We start from the raw sequence: 12774 nt of genomic DNA, 5'->3' as shown, positions 1-12774 counted from the left end.
ATTAAAAAATTTGAAAAAATAGATTTTAAACTATGTCAATCCAAAGATAACTTTATATTTTGTAATAATTTTCTTTTAAGTCTTTCATCCTAATTTAATACTTGCAAAATTATTCTACAATTATGTTAGACTATCAATACTTACATTATTGTAATATCTTCAATTATTTTTTTAGCTATTGCAATTTATGAATGTACTTCAAATTCAATAATAAAAACAATTATACAAAGAGGAACAAGTGCAAGAAAGAAGTCTCAAAAATTTTGAATTTTTTTTTATAATCAATTCTTTAAAAAAATATAAATTATAAATTATCATTTGTCCAATTAAAAAATTATATGAAACTAGCTAGACTAGTCTATGTTGGAGATCAGGCATTTGGCATTAATGAGAGATTTGGAGATCACACAGTTGGCATTAATGAGAAATTGGGAGATCACGGATTTTGGATGTTTCAGAAATAGGGCTACAAATATCCAGAAATTGTTATAACGGGGTTGGGAAATTGGGAGATCATGCATTTTGGATGTCTCCAAGAGTCATGTTTGATGTCCCTTTGAATACCGATTAGTTATAACTTGTGAGCTCTGTCATTAGTCACCAAACTTGTGTCTCTTCTAGAAGATATCAATTGGTGTATTATTTTGACATGCTTGTGATATGGTAATCGATGTCATTAATTAAAGTACAAATCACTGTTGCTTAACTTTCGTTTATTGATATTTTAATATTATTATCGGCAACTAATCCTTGATTATAACTTGATAATATATGTATATATATATGGATATACATATGTATACATATATGTATACATACATACATATATACATATATATGTATACATATGTATACATATATACATATGTATATATATGTATACACACACACACATATGTGTGTGTGTGTGTGTACATATATGTATAGATGTATAGATATGTATATATGTATATGTATATATGTATATGTGTGTGTGTGTGTGCGCGCACGCTTGTGTACATATATATAATTATAAAAGCACAACTAAAAGAGTATATATATATTTCTATATAAATTTATATGTGTATATTTATCGATATGAATTTATAAATATCGGATTGGATTCGCTAAAATGGCAGTGCTAAAGTAGATGAGCCTAAGGGAGTTGACTAACTCATTTAAGAAGAGACCTTCAAGCTATAAGACCTCCCCAATACCCTTACTAACAAATTCTCTGTCGTCCACCCCCATGTTATCTAGTTCATCAACTCTTCTATTGCCTTCCCTATATATATGGTTAATAAGGACATGGCTAAAGTAAGATAGAAGGTCTCTTGATCTGCTAAACAAGTTAGTGATTTTCTAGAACTTTATGAGTCTGTCCTAATCTTAAAGAATTAATAATGTTTGTCGAATCTCCATCTATTTCTAAATTTTTAATACCTAACTTTTGGCTTAAGAGCAACCCCTCTACTACTGCACTGACCTCTGCATCATTATTAGTGACTATGCCTAGTGGCTTAACTAGAGTTGCTTGCTCTTTCCCATCCAAGGAATGAATAACACACCCAATCCCTGCCGGTCCAGGGTTGCCCCAAGAGGCGCCATCAAAGTTAAGTTTAAACCGCCCCCTCTGAAGGAGGGGTCCAAAGACATTGTTCCCTGGCATTACAACTTGGTTTCCCTCCCAAGCCAACATACAAGGGGAGGATGAGACCCTCCTAAAGTTTTTTGAAGGAATAATCCCTAAAAGAGAGCCCAGAGTTCTTAATGGAGGAGTTTCTAATGAAGTTGTTGGCCACCTCAACAATGGACGCTTCGATTTTGACGATAAGAGCAGAGGGGCACATGGATTTCTCTTTAAATATTATTTTGTTTCTTTCCTTCCAAACCTCCCAAAGGAGAATAGAGGGGGAGATAATCCATATGTGTCCATAATGCCCATGACTGAGGGAAGTGGGCCAACTCTGAAGGAAGGATAGAAGGTCATCTTGACAGTCTATGCTCAAGTTAAGCTTGTGAAAGAGTCATTGCCAGCAAGAGGCTGTGAACTCACATTTGAGGAGTAAGTGATCAACATCTTCCTCCATCTTGCAGCATAATGGGCTCCTAGAAGGACCTTCATACCCCCATTTTTTGAACCAATCCGAAGTGAGGATTCTATTTTGTAGAGCTTCCCAGGGGAAAGTTTCATCTTTTAGAGAGCAGGATTGATGCCAACACAATGTTAGGGGCAGATTAGAGTGATGTCTGATATTTAACTTGTGAGCTGTCGAATAACCCCACTTGACATTGTACTCCCCATTAGGAGAGCCTGTTTTATTTTGACTTTTTAATTAAATGGAGAGATCATTTAATATAAATAAAACTTAAAACTAGGGCTGCATTAACATGTGAAAAGAGAAGAAAGTATGTATTATTTGGAAATTAATTAAGTTTGAAAGCTTGGTGGATAAAAAGATAGTGAAAAATTCTTGTGTAATATAACTGAAGGAATTTAAATTAAAATGTGTAGATGAGGGATCCACCCAAATTCCCTTGAGAAGAGGAATTTAATTTTCCTAAATTTAGCCTTTATTTCTTTTTATAAGAACTAAAGTAAAATATAAAGTCTTAGCTAAGAAATTATTAAAGTAAATGAGAATAATGGATTCTTGTTAAGTAATTAGTATATTTGGCATAATAATGTTAATTTCTAAATTAAATTATTTTCAAAGTGGTCCTATTATTAGATTTGGAATTAATTTAGTTATGTAAATTTAATTTAGTACAATTATCTAGCTTTCATATCAAATTATTTAGCAATTGTTTTCTTGGGTAATAAATTAATAGTTATTTGTTGATATATAATAGTGAGTGATAAATTAAGTCATAATAAATCGAGATTAGAATTTTGATATTATTAGAAAAGTAAAATAATCTAGGCTTCATTAGGGAATTGTGCTAAGGTCCTTGGTCTTCTTTTTAGTAGTGCAAATAGAAGATTAGGGTTAAGCTTAGGGCTAATTTTAGTAGCACAATACTCTAAGGTAGATGAAGGATCTTAGCATCAAGGCTAGTGACCACTAACAATTATTAATATTAATCATCTTGAAGTTATTATGTAAACTCTATGGTTTATAACTCTCATGACATATATCAAATAACGATGTAATCGTTAGTGATTCGAATTATTACATTACCTTTGCATTAGATTTAAATTGGTAATCATGGGCATCATTTAAAAAAAGTGTTGACCAAATTTATTATCAAGATTCTTTAGATATCAAATAGTTAGATCTTAAATTGAAGCGCTTGTTTACTCATGCAAACATTATTGTTTATGCTCTCTTAAACTTATGTATGCTCATATAGGCTTATTCATGCATTTTGTGCAAGATTAGAAACATTGTGTTAGTTGTTATGTAATAAAGGACTTAAGCTACTTGTAAGAATGAACTTTATTTTCAAATGAAGATGGATAAGCAAAAGCTTCTATAAGTCAAAGAGATTGTCTTCAAATCTTGATAAGTACGCAAGTGGTGTCACAACCCAAAATATACTCCCTATTATCCCAAGTGACATTTTTATTTATTTATTTTGAATTAAAATATTCTTCTAAATATGACATCAAATCATTATATTACTTATCATTATATACCGTTTAAATACAACAATATTGTATAGTTTTAAGAACTAATATTCATTAACTTAGAACAATTTCGATACTATGGATTATCATTTTTGTGATTATCAGTCTATAATTATTTAGACTTATCTTGGTTACATCTTTAATAATTTTATATCATCTACAAATCATGTTTATTTGTCTTTTTATTATTATCAAACTAATATATATAAATTGCATATTTTAATATTGAATATATCAAATGGTTGATTATTATATTTTAGATAATATAGAAATGAAAATGCATATTTGAAGTACGGATAATCATTCATTTGGTGTGCATCCTCCAACGATGGTAGTTGTTAGACCATTTTTCTCTTGAGGCATTTTGTTAGGCCATTCATATGACTAGTCTATGCATGAATCTTCCTATAAAGCTTGCTTCACATTAATTCGATGAGGGAGAAAAGTGAGGAAAGCATGGAGTTACGGACAGGATTGGCTAGCATCTTTCTTGCTCACACTTTTGGTGCCTTGGAAGATCATAGCCATTTTGTTAGGCTTTGAATCAGATAAAAAGGGGGATTTATTCCTTCATTTGGGATATAGAGAGAAAAAGCGAAGAAAAACATCAAAAACAATCATATGTTGCAGAGGGAAGATAACATTGAGAATATGTCAGTGAATAGTAACTGTGGTATTTATGCGTTGCACCGGATTTGTATCTTTCTTTCATTCTGTAACCATTTCAATTACAAGTTGGCAGTTTTATCTACTCGAAGGTCAACAGGTATGTTTCTTATAATTTACCACTGTCGTATTCTTTGCTTGATTATATTTTAAAAATCACCTTTGAATATGCGATGAACCACAATTTTCGTTTGATGATAAAATTTGCTTATGCATTCTATCTCACTCAACGTTTATGGTGACATTAATGGCACGAGTTAGGAGGATCATAGATTTCAAACCCTCGGTTAGTAAGATCAATCAATTTGGCATTGTTTTATGCCTCATTCATAAGGTAGGTTTGTTGATCTCTATCCAAACATTGTAACGAATTCCCTTATTATGCTCCAACAGTTACCCTTATAAGATAGTTGTGTTACTTTTATGTAACTTCCACCTTTCCTCTCTAATTGCCATGGAAGTAGCCCATTCACCATTTGAATTGGGGCTACTGGGTACAGATAAAGAATAGAACATATGCAAATGATGCATTCTGTCAAGCAGAAGTCGTGCTTTGTTTGTGCATCCACTATTTTCCTTTATTTATAGCAACGTTTTTCTTCTTACATAATCCACCTTCTTTACACTTCGATGGGTGTTCATACCCTGTTTCATGGCTGCCATCATGAGAATAAAAGTTTAGATTTCTGCTTTACACCTGCCTATTGTCTGTTTGAAAGATTCGAAAGACTTTTCATCAAATATTTTCCTTGCATACTTTGCAAATCAGTTGATTATAAGAGATGATATTCCCTTGATGCATTTTGTCAAACAGTTACCGCACCTCATCCAAATGCTTTCCAATCTATATATCTGACAGAATTTCCCTTTTGTTATTTTTTTAATGGACATTGTCACTTCATTATTACATGATACTGTGCATTATTATAGTGCAAGTCTATTTTTCAGATTCTTTCATTTAGCATCACCAGTTATCTCCACAAGAACATTGTCAATGTTTGAAATATGTAAACAATTCACATCTTTGAGAATAATTTCTCTTGCAACAACCTTGGAGATGAATTTAGATGCAGAGTAGCAATCAGTACATACTTGAAGGTTGTAAACAACTCTAATAGTTGTTCCAGGGGCTATGTTTAACAAGCCGAATGCAATTGCTAACTTTTGACTACAGTGTCAGGTAAATAATTTATTTATTTTTCCTTATCTTGGACAGCATCAACTAAATGTCTTGAATCTGGAAATGCCTGCTGAATCCAATTTCCTAGCCGATTTCTCCAACTTTACATACATCTTCTATGCCTGTTGATGTGAAATGTCTCCGACACAAAAGAATGTACTATTTTATGGCCATTAATCCAACTACATCCAGGTATCTTTTTAATTCATACATCTTGCATCAATCTCCTTACTATTTCAACCTCTCTACACTTGCCTATTTCTGCCTAGATGTTTTAGACGAGCACATAAGTTGCAGCATTTTTGGGATCCAATCAAAAAGCTGTGTTTCTAGATGGAACTTCAAATTTCATATATAAGATGCAAAACAATTTGAAATCAATCAAGAGAAATTGTGCATAAATTCTTCTTTATCGAATCAAGTGTATAAGTTTATTTTAAAGACTGGGTGATTGGGAGTGGCACACATTATTACCAAATTTTAAAAATTGATACATTTTAAATTATACTTTGATGAATGCCCAGACTCCATACCCTATTCTGAGTACAAGCAGGCAGAATGCCAATTTCATTTTGTTTAAAAAATAAATACATTCTAAAGCCATTCCAACAAACACATTTTAACAGGTTTCCCAGACAGCTAACCTTCCACATCTAGCATACCCATTTCTGAGTACAAGCAGGCAGAGCATATTTTGTTTTAAAAATAAATAAATTCTAAAGCCATTCCAACAAACACATCTAGCATACATGTTACCGTAATGAAAGTAGAGCATATTTTCAAACAGTTCACATGTTTTTCTAGATAGCATTTTCTTGACTACTTTAAGTTCTCCTGCATAGTGTTTTACTTCATTGATTAAAAATTATAAAATCATTACTCTTTTGGTTACTTTTTCTCTTTTCTCCTTATAAATGGTGGAACAAAGAATCCATACTCCCATAAAAAAAGAATGGTTCCTGAAATCCCACGTATGGGCACCCAAAAAAAAAGGGGGAAACTTAGTAATTAAAAATAAAATAATATCTTAGATTTAAAAGCTAAGATGAGCCATAAGGAAGGAAATTAATTTAATTAAAAAAATGTTTTTTCATTGGAGAGTTAGGTACGGCAAATATTTGAGAAGTACAAATTATGTAAGAATAAAGAACTAATCTTTATTAGTAGGAATTTAGGAAAAATATAGTTAATTTTCAAATTAGTTCATTATAAAGAGATTTTATTGGAATTAATTTTAATTTTAAATTTCTTTATTGGAGTATTTATATAAATGATTTATGAATATTGGGAAGTAACATGGAGAGATAGATATATGATTTGTGTGGATCAACCTATTTACCTTATCTTCCCTATTTGTAATGGGTGGACATTAATCAATGAAAATCTTGAGGGACCTTAATAACTAAGGTCTTGAAGTTGGTGTCAAATGTGCTTCTTATTGATCCTTTTAATTGAGCATGTCTATAATTTAGAATACTCATGTTTGAAGTTTTATTCAAATCTTGTTTAGTAAAATATGAAGGTATGCAAAGATTGATACATATTAAAGCATAAGAGTGCTTGTGTAGACTCGAACATATACTTAGAAGTTAGACTAATGCATCATAGGTACTTGTATTCTTCAAATGCTCAAACATGCTTGTGTAGACTCTTATATGCCTTTGTAAGAATGTATGTGCTCTTCCATTCCTTTGTGTTCTCTTATAGGTTCTTGAATGTACTCATGTTCTCTCGTACGCCTTTATATGCTCCTATGTGCATTTGTATTCATATTGCACAGATGCACTAGTGTGTTGAAACTTGAAAGCTCATGTATGTTTTGTTGTGTTCCAATGAGTGATATGTATGCTTGGTACCTATTTTGTATGCATTGTTGTGCTTTCAATGTATATTTTGTGGTATTGGACGGGTGCCGAATATGGAGTAAAAGAGAAGGGTGAGTTTCCAGAGAGGCTTGAGTCTCTGCTTTAACTCATCTACCGATAGTTGGCTCTAAAAGATCTTTGGCCAAAGTTTTATTGATTACTTGGTATATGCTTGCTAAGTGAATCATTATATTGTCAATCTCTTCCGTATCTTAGTGTCGATACAATAGCATCATAAATTGTAGATACACTAAGCTGCACCAGATTCCATCCCCTGCCTGTTTCGAGTGGCTAGATTTCTTCGTGCAGGGTCGGTGGTTCTTCATGTCAGGAAGAACTCCCGGGAAGTGTAAATGCGTCGCGGTTGGGCGGTAAAGTGCTCCGGCAGTGTTCTCGCCCATGATGTAAGCATGGGAGATAGATGCTGGGAGTCCCTGTCAGGATAATATTCAGCTTTGTTTTATATAATTTTATTGTATTTTACTTTATGGTCTTTTGTAACATAAGTAATTTTCATTATGGTTAGCCAATATCTTGGCTTATGTAATCAAACATTGCGTTGAGTTATAATAATGCGATAATGCAATGATAAGTCTTAGGGTTAGATAATATTGTAGACATTATTCATGAATAAATCTAAGGTTAGAGCATGGAAATTGTATATTCGTCATTACACAACAAGTCTGATTTGTATGGGAATCTCAACTATGGAAGACATGTGGTAAGGAGGCATGGTAGGGTGCCCTAAGACAACTGTTCTCCCTCCATGAAATTCTTCTCAATTGGAGATCCTTATGGTTCATTAATAGTCCCTCAATGTAGGGATTGGAAGGGAAATAGCAATAGGGTGCCCTATTAGCCTTTCTCTCCCTTTCATAGTGCCATAGGGTTCCCTAATAGTCGTTCTCTCCCTACTAGTCACTGTAAGAGAGTGCCCTAAGTTGTTCTCCCTAATTGCAGATTTCTTCCTTCCTTACCCTACATGATGGATTATTGTAGTCATATTAAATGCAGAGGCATTTAGATCAGATAACTAGATTTGCATACACTTGATATAATCATACATCATATATTCATTTCATATCTATGAATATAGATAAATATCATATTAAGTTGTGCCTACACAGTAATTGTAATATACCAATCGGTCTGTTGATTTGGAGGAAATTCTACTGGTGTTGGATTTTCTTCCTGTGAATTTATGATCGGTGTTTGAAGTTATGTTTCTATCTTAGCCGATGTTGAGATGTCTGATTGTTATCTTTCTGAAGTTGTATTTCCCAACTGATTGATGATTTCCTTCTTCCTTTGGAGATTGATCTTAACATTTATATCTTCCCACGGAGTGAAGAGGAATGTCTCTTCCCACGATCACTGTTTGCAAAGGACATGTCCCTTGTCTTCATGTCTTTTGACCATTTACTACACTTAATTATTTTTTCAGTTTTAAATGATTCTGATTATTTCCCCTTGTTCGCTCCTTGTTTCATGATCTTGGTGTTAGGTGATGAGTAATAATGTTAATGTTATAAAGAGGCAGTGATCAGCTTTCCGTAATGATCCAAGATCTTTATTTTGGCCACAAATTGGGGGACCTCATCCCCAAATCTAACAGTCCATTCCTGGGGGCACGAAAGCCCAACAGGACCATGAGCCTCTAGGAATGAAAGAACCGTGGGGTCTGGCACAAGGTTTGTGAGCACACCAGCCCAACAAGGGTCTGGCACAGTTAGTTCTTAAGCTCCTCCTAAGCATCTCCTCCTCGACATCTGCTTAGACGTCCTTCACCTTTTACACATTCTTGAAACTCCACCTCCAACCACCAACCTGTCCTCCAATCTTTTGCATGTCCACCAACCTCTTGCACATCCACCAAGGTGGGTCCAAACCGACATTAACACCATTTTAGACCAAACGGAGATTTGAACCTTGGTTGCACCATTAATAGTGCAACCACAACACCACTATACCACAAGGTGATCCCCAAGATTTATTACATTATTTTTATAATGTCCTCCATCGAAACATTTGGTAATGCCTTGATACTCTTCTTACAACTCATAATCTAGCAGTGAACTTCCCAAATAATTATTGAAATCTCTTCTTCTTATGACGATTTATTGATCGCAGGGGACTAGGTCAATGTTTATATTAATGTTATTTCTCATTGCCTAGTGCCTTTTCCTCTTGTGTTCTATTTAGGAGAACTGTTGGTCAATTGAATTAGAGGATCGATGTACCTTCTACCTTGTTCATGTTCTCGTGTACCTGAATCCGATTCAGAAAAATTTGAAGTCTTTGAAACTTAGACAATTTTCTGTTATTAGAGTATTAATTGTCAAGGCGGAGGCATGGCACAAGTATTTCTCCAAGTCAGCCAAGATTAAACATGTAGACATGAAACGTGCATTGGCCAAAGAGGTTGGCCCCCAAAGCTTCCATGGTGAAAGGAAAACAACTGTGGCCCAAACCAGGGGATAAACAAGACTCAATTCAACTTAGCACATATGCCCATGCTGACAAAAACATCAAAGTAATGACGCTTCCAAGCCAGCCTAGCAAACCAATTAACCTTCCATTCCTTCACTCCAGACCACAAATCATATTGGACAGACCAGAAACAAATATGCAGAGCACATACAAGCACTACATGAATTTCAATAACTTTTCCTTACACCCTTTTTACACTGTCATGCAAAATAGAGCTACCATAAGGAAACAGATACTGAGCCCAGCATCATATGCAAACTAGCAAACAGAGTCTTGAGATAGAACATTTGAATCCATACTTGTAGGACACCTCAACACCTGAAAATTTGAAATGACGAGAAAATTTGAACTAGTACTCCAAACTGCAAGAACAAATAAATAAATGTGGAGCATTCCTAGGATCCATCCTGGCAAGCAACAATACTGTCATCACTCTGCAAGTCCTGAAAACATCTACGGTAACATTTGTGCCCTGAAAAGAGGAACATGCATGCTTCACATCTTCTGTCTTACTTCCAAACTGCAAGGCCATATCTGCGTATGTGGAGAGATGTAGAGAAATTTATTAATCTTCTATGATGCAAACTTTTATGCCTTTAACAGTTTGGAGACTTGTGCACTTCTCTCCATGTCAATTTTCGAGTCAATCATAGGAACAAAGGAACATTTGACATCCAAAATTCTAAAAATATTATAAAATGATAAATTTTTTAAAACTAATCAAATTTGCATTATTACCCTTTGTTTTCAATTTCAATGTCATATGATCTTCTAATGGATTGGTCAATGATGCATGCTATGCCTTAGCTTGTGAAAATTAAAATATAAATTCAAAGGGTGGGTTTCATCCTTTTTTTTTTTTCAAAACGTTAGACATGGATCTAGGCCATGTAAAAACATGTCTAGGGTAATCATACGTGCTTGATCTATAAACAATCTATAAGTGTAGACATGGTTGACAAATTATATCTTTCTTTAATTCCAATCTAACGAGTACTATTTTCGGTTTTGAACAATTTCTAAAACATGATATTCTGTTAAACTTTATTTGAAAACTTCAGAGTAAGTTTTTGAACTTTAACTTGCTGAAGGCCTGAGCCTAATTTACTGCAGCAGAGATTGATTTACATCAAAACCTAATTTTAAAATGTAATGTAAATATTGTGTTCATTCTTCTATTTAAAAATAATGTGTGCAAGTATCATAGAAGGATACCAATTTATTGCCTTCTTCTTTTTCTTTATAATCATTCTATACTTTCTAGTTACGTAAAGGTTTTCCCTATTTGACCTAAAAGAGTGTTTTCTTAATATGGCTTTGCTGCGTGTTCTGGTCAGAAAAAGTACTGATCACTTGCATGAACGGTGTATCCAACAAGGTTCCAAAACAACGACAAAAAGCAGAACAGTTAAGAAAGGCGTGACAGAAAAGCTAATCAGACGGACATAAAAGCAAATTGAACACCCACGAGGAGATGCTCGATAGACTCCAACACGTCAACACATTTTGGATTTCTTGAAGAAAGAGAAAGATGATTTTTTGAAGGAAGAAAAAGAGATGAAAGATTTGGAGTCTGCTTACTTGCTGGAATGTTTTATCAACAACACTGGTAATTCTTCAACACAGTAATGAATAAACTCTTTAAAGCGACCGATCATCTCATTTTCCAAGTGGCTAATTGCCACTTCACCACCTTTAGGATTATTATTCTCTATGTCAAAGATGTAAAAACTTAAGATGGGGATGCAAACCAAATGTCGGCTCTTTTTAAGTGCCATGTCCTTATTGTATCAAAAATTTTCCTTGTCATCTCTCAAGAAGATCATAATCACCACTATAATGGAGGCTACTAATAAAAAAAGTAATACGAACATCCAAGATAGAAGTAGCATTGCAAGGATTTGAACCACATACCAAAAACACCCACACATGCAGGAATCGATGCTTTTTTAAATTCTTTGAATTCTTGTCACTCATTGTGAAATATGTAGACAAATTCCTAGACAGAATGCATGGATACCTAGGGCATGTGGTTAAGTGTCTTTGGTATGTGGTTCAAATCCTTGCATTATTACTTCTATTTTGGATGTTTGTATTACTTTCTTTATTAGTAGCCCCCATTATGATGGTGATTATGTTCCTTTTGAGAGATGACTTGGAGATTTTTGGATATAATAAGGACATAACACTTAAGAAGCCGGCATTTTGTCTACATCCCCATCTTAGGTTTTTACATCTTTTACATAGAGAATAATAATCCTCAAGGCGGTGAGGCGGCAATCAGTTGCTTGGAAAATGAGATGATTGGTTGCTTTAGAGAGCTTATTCATTGTTGTGTTAAGGAATTACCAAACGACCTAATGGATTCAAAGTAAAAGTTATGTCATCTGCCTTGTTCTCAATTAATGTATCAAACTTTGTAATTAATTATTTAAGCTATTTTTTAATAATAGGTAAATGTTTCTTAGTGTAAGATACAGAGTTGGTTAGTTATTTTTCAGTAGTTGTGTGATGAATATTTACATGTCCCTTGTCTTCATGTCTTTTGACCATTTACTAGACTTAATTATTTTTTCAGTTTTGAATGACTCTGATTATTTCCCCTTGTTTCATGATCTTGGTGTTAGGTGATGAGTAATAATGTTAATGTTACAGTCCAGTCCTGGGGGCACGAAAGCCCAGCAGGACCCTGAGCCTCTAGGAATGAAAGAACCGTGGGGTCTGGCACAAGGTTTGTGAGCACACCAGTCCAACAAGGGTCTGGCACAGTTAATTCTTAAGCTCCTCCTAAGCACCTCCTCCTCGACATCTCCTTAGACGTCCTTCACCTTTTACACATTCTTGAAACTCCACCTCCAACCACCAACACGTCCTCCAATCTTTTGCATGTCCACCAACCTCTTGCACGTCCACCAAGGTGGGTCCAAACCGACATTAACACCATTTTGGACCAAACGGAGATT

The 12774-nt window shown here is 34.1% G+C and overlaps 1 long non-coding RNA gene across 1 annotated transcript; it reads left to right on the top strand.

Moving 5' to 3' along the window:
- The first annotated feature begins 3933 nt into the window (after nt 1-3933).
- On the top strand, nt 3934-12284 carry LOC131063790 (uncharacterized). The gene is made up of 2 exons (XR_009372633.1): nt 3934-4376; nt 11149-12284. It is a non-coding gene; the product is annotated as an uncharacterized LOC131063790 (long non-coding RNA).
- The last annotated feature ends 490 nt before the right edge of the window (nt 12285-12774 follow it).

Source organism: Cryptomeria japonica, chromosome 1 (assembly GCF_030272615.1).
Source record: "Cryptomeria japonica chromosome 1, Sugi_1.0, whole genome shotgun sequence".
Lineage (NCBI taxonomy): Eukaryota > Viridiplantae > Streptophyta > Pinopsida > Cupressales > Cupressaceae > Cryptomeria > Cryptomeria japonica.
Note: the sequence above shows the minus strand (reverse complement) of the source record. Positions and strands in the feature narration are given on the sequence as shown.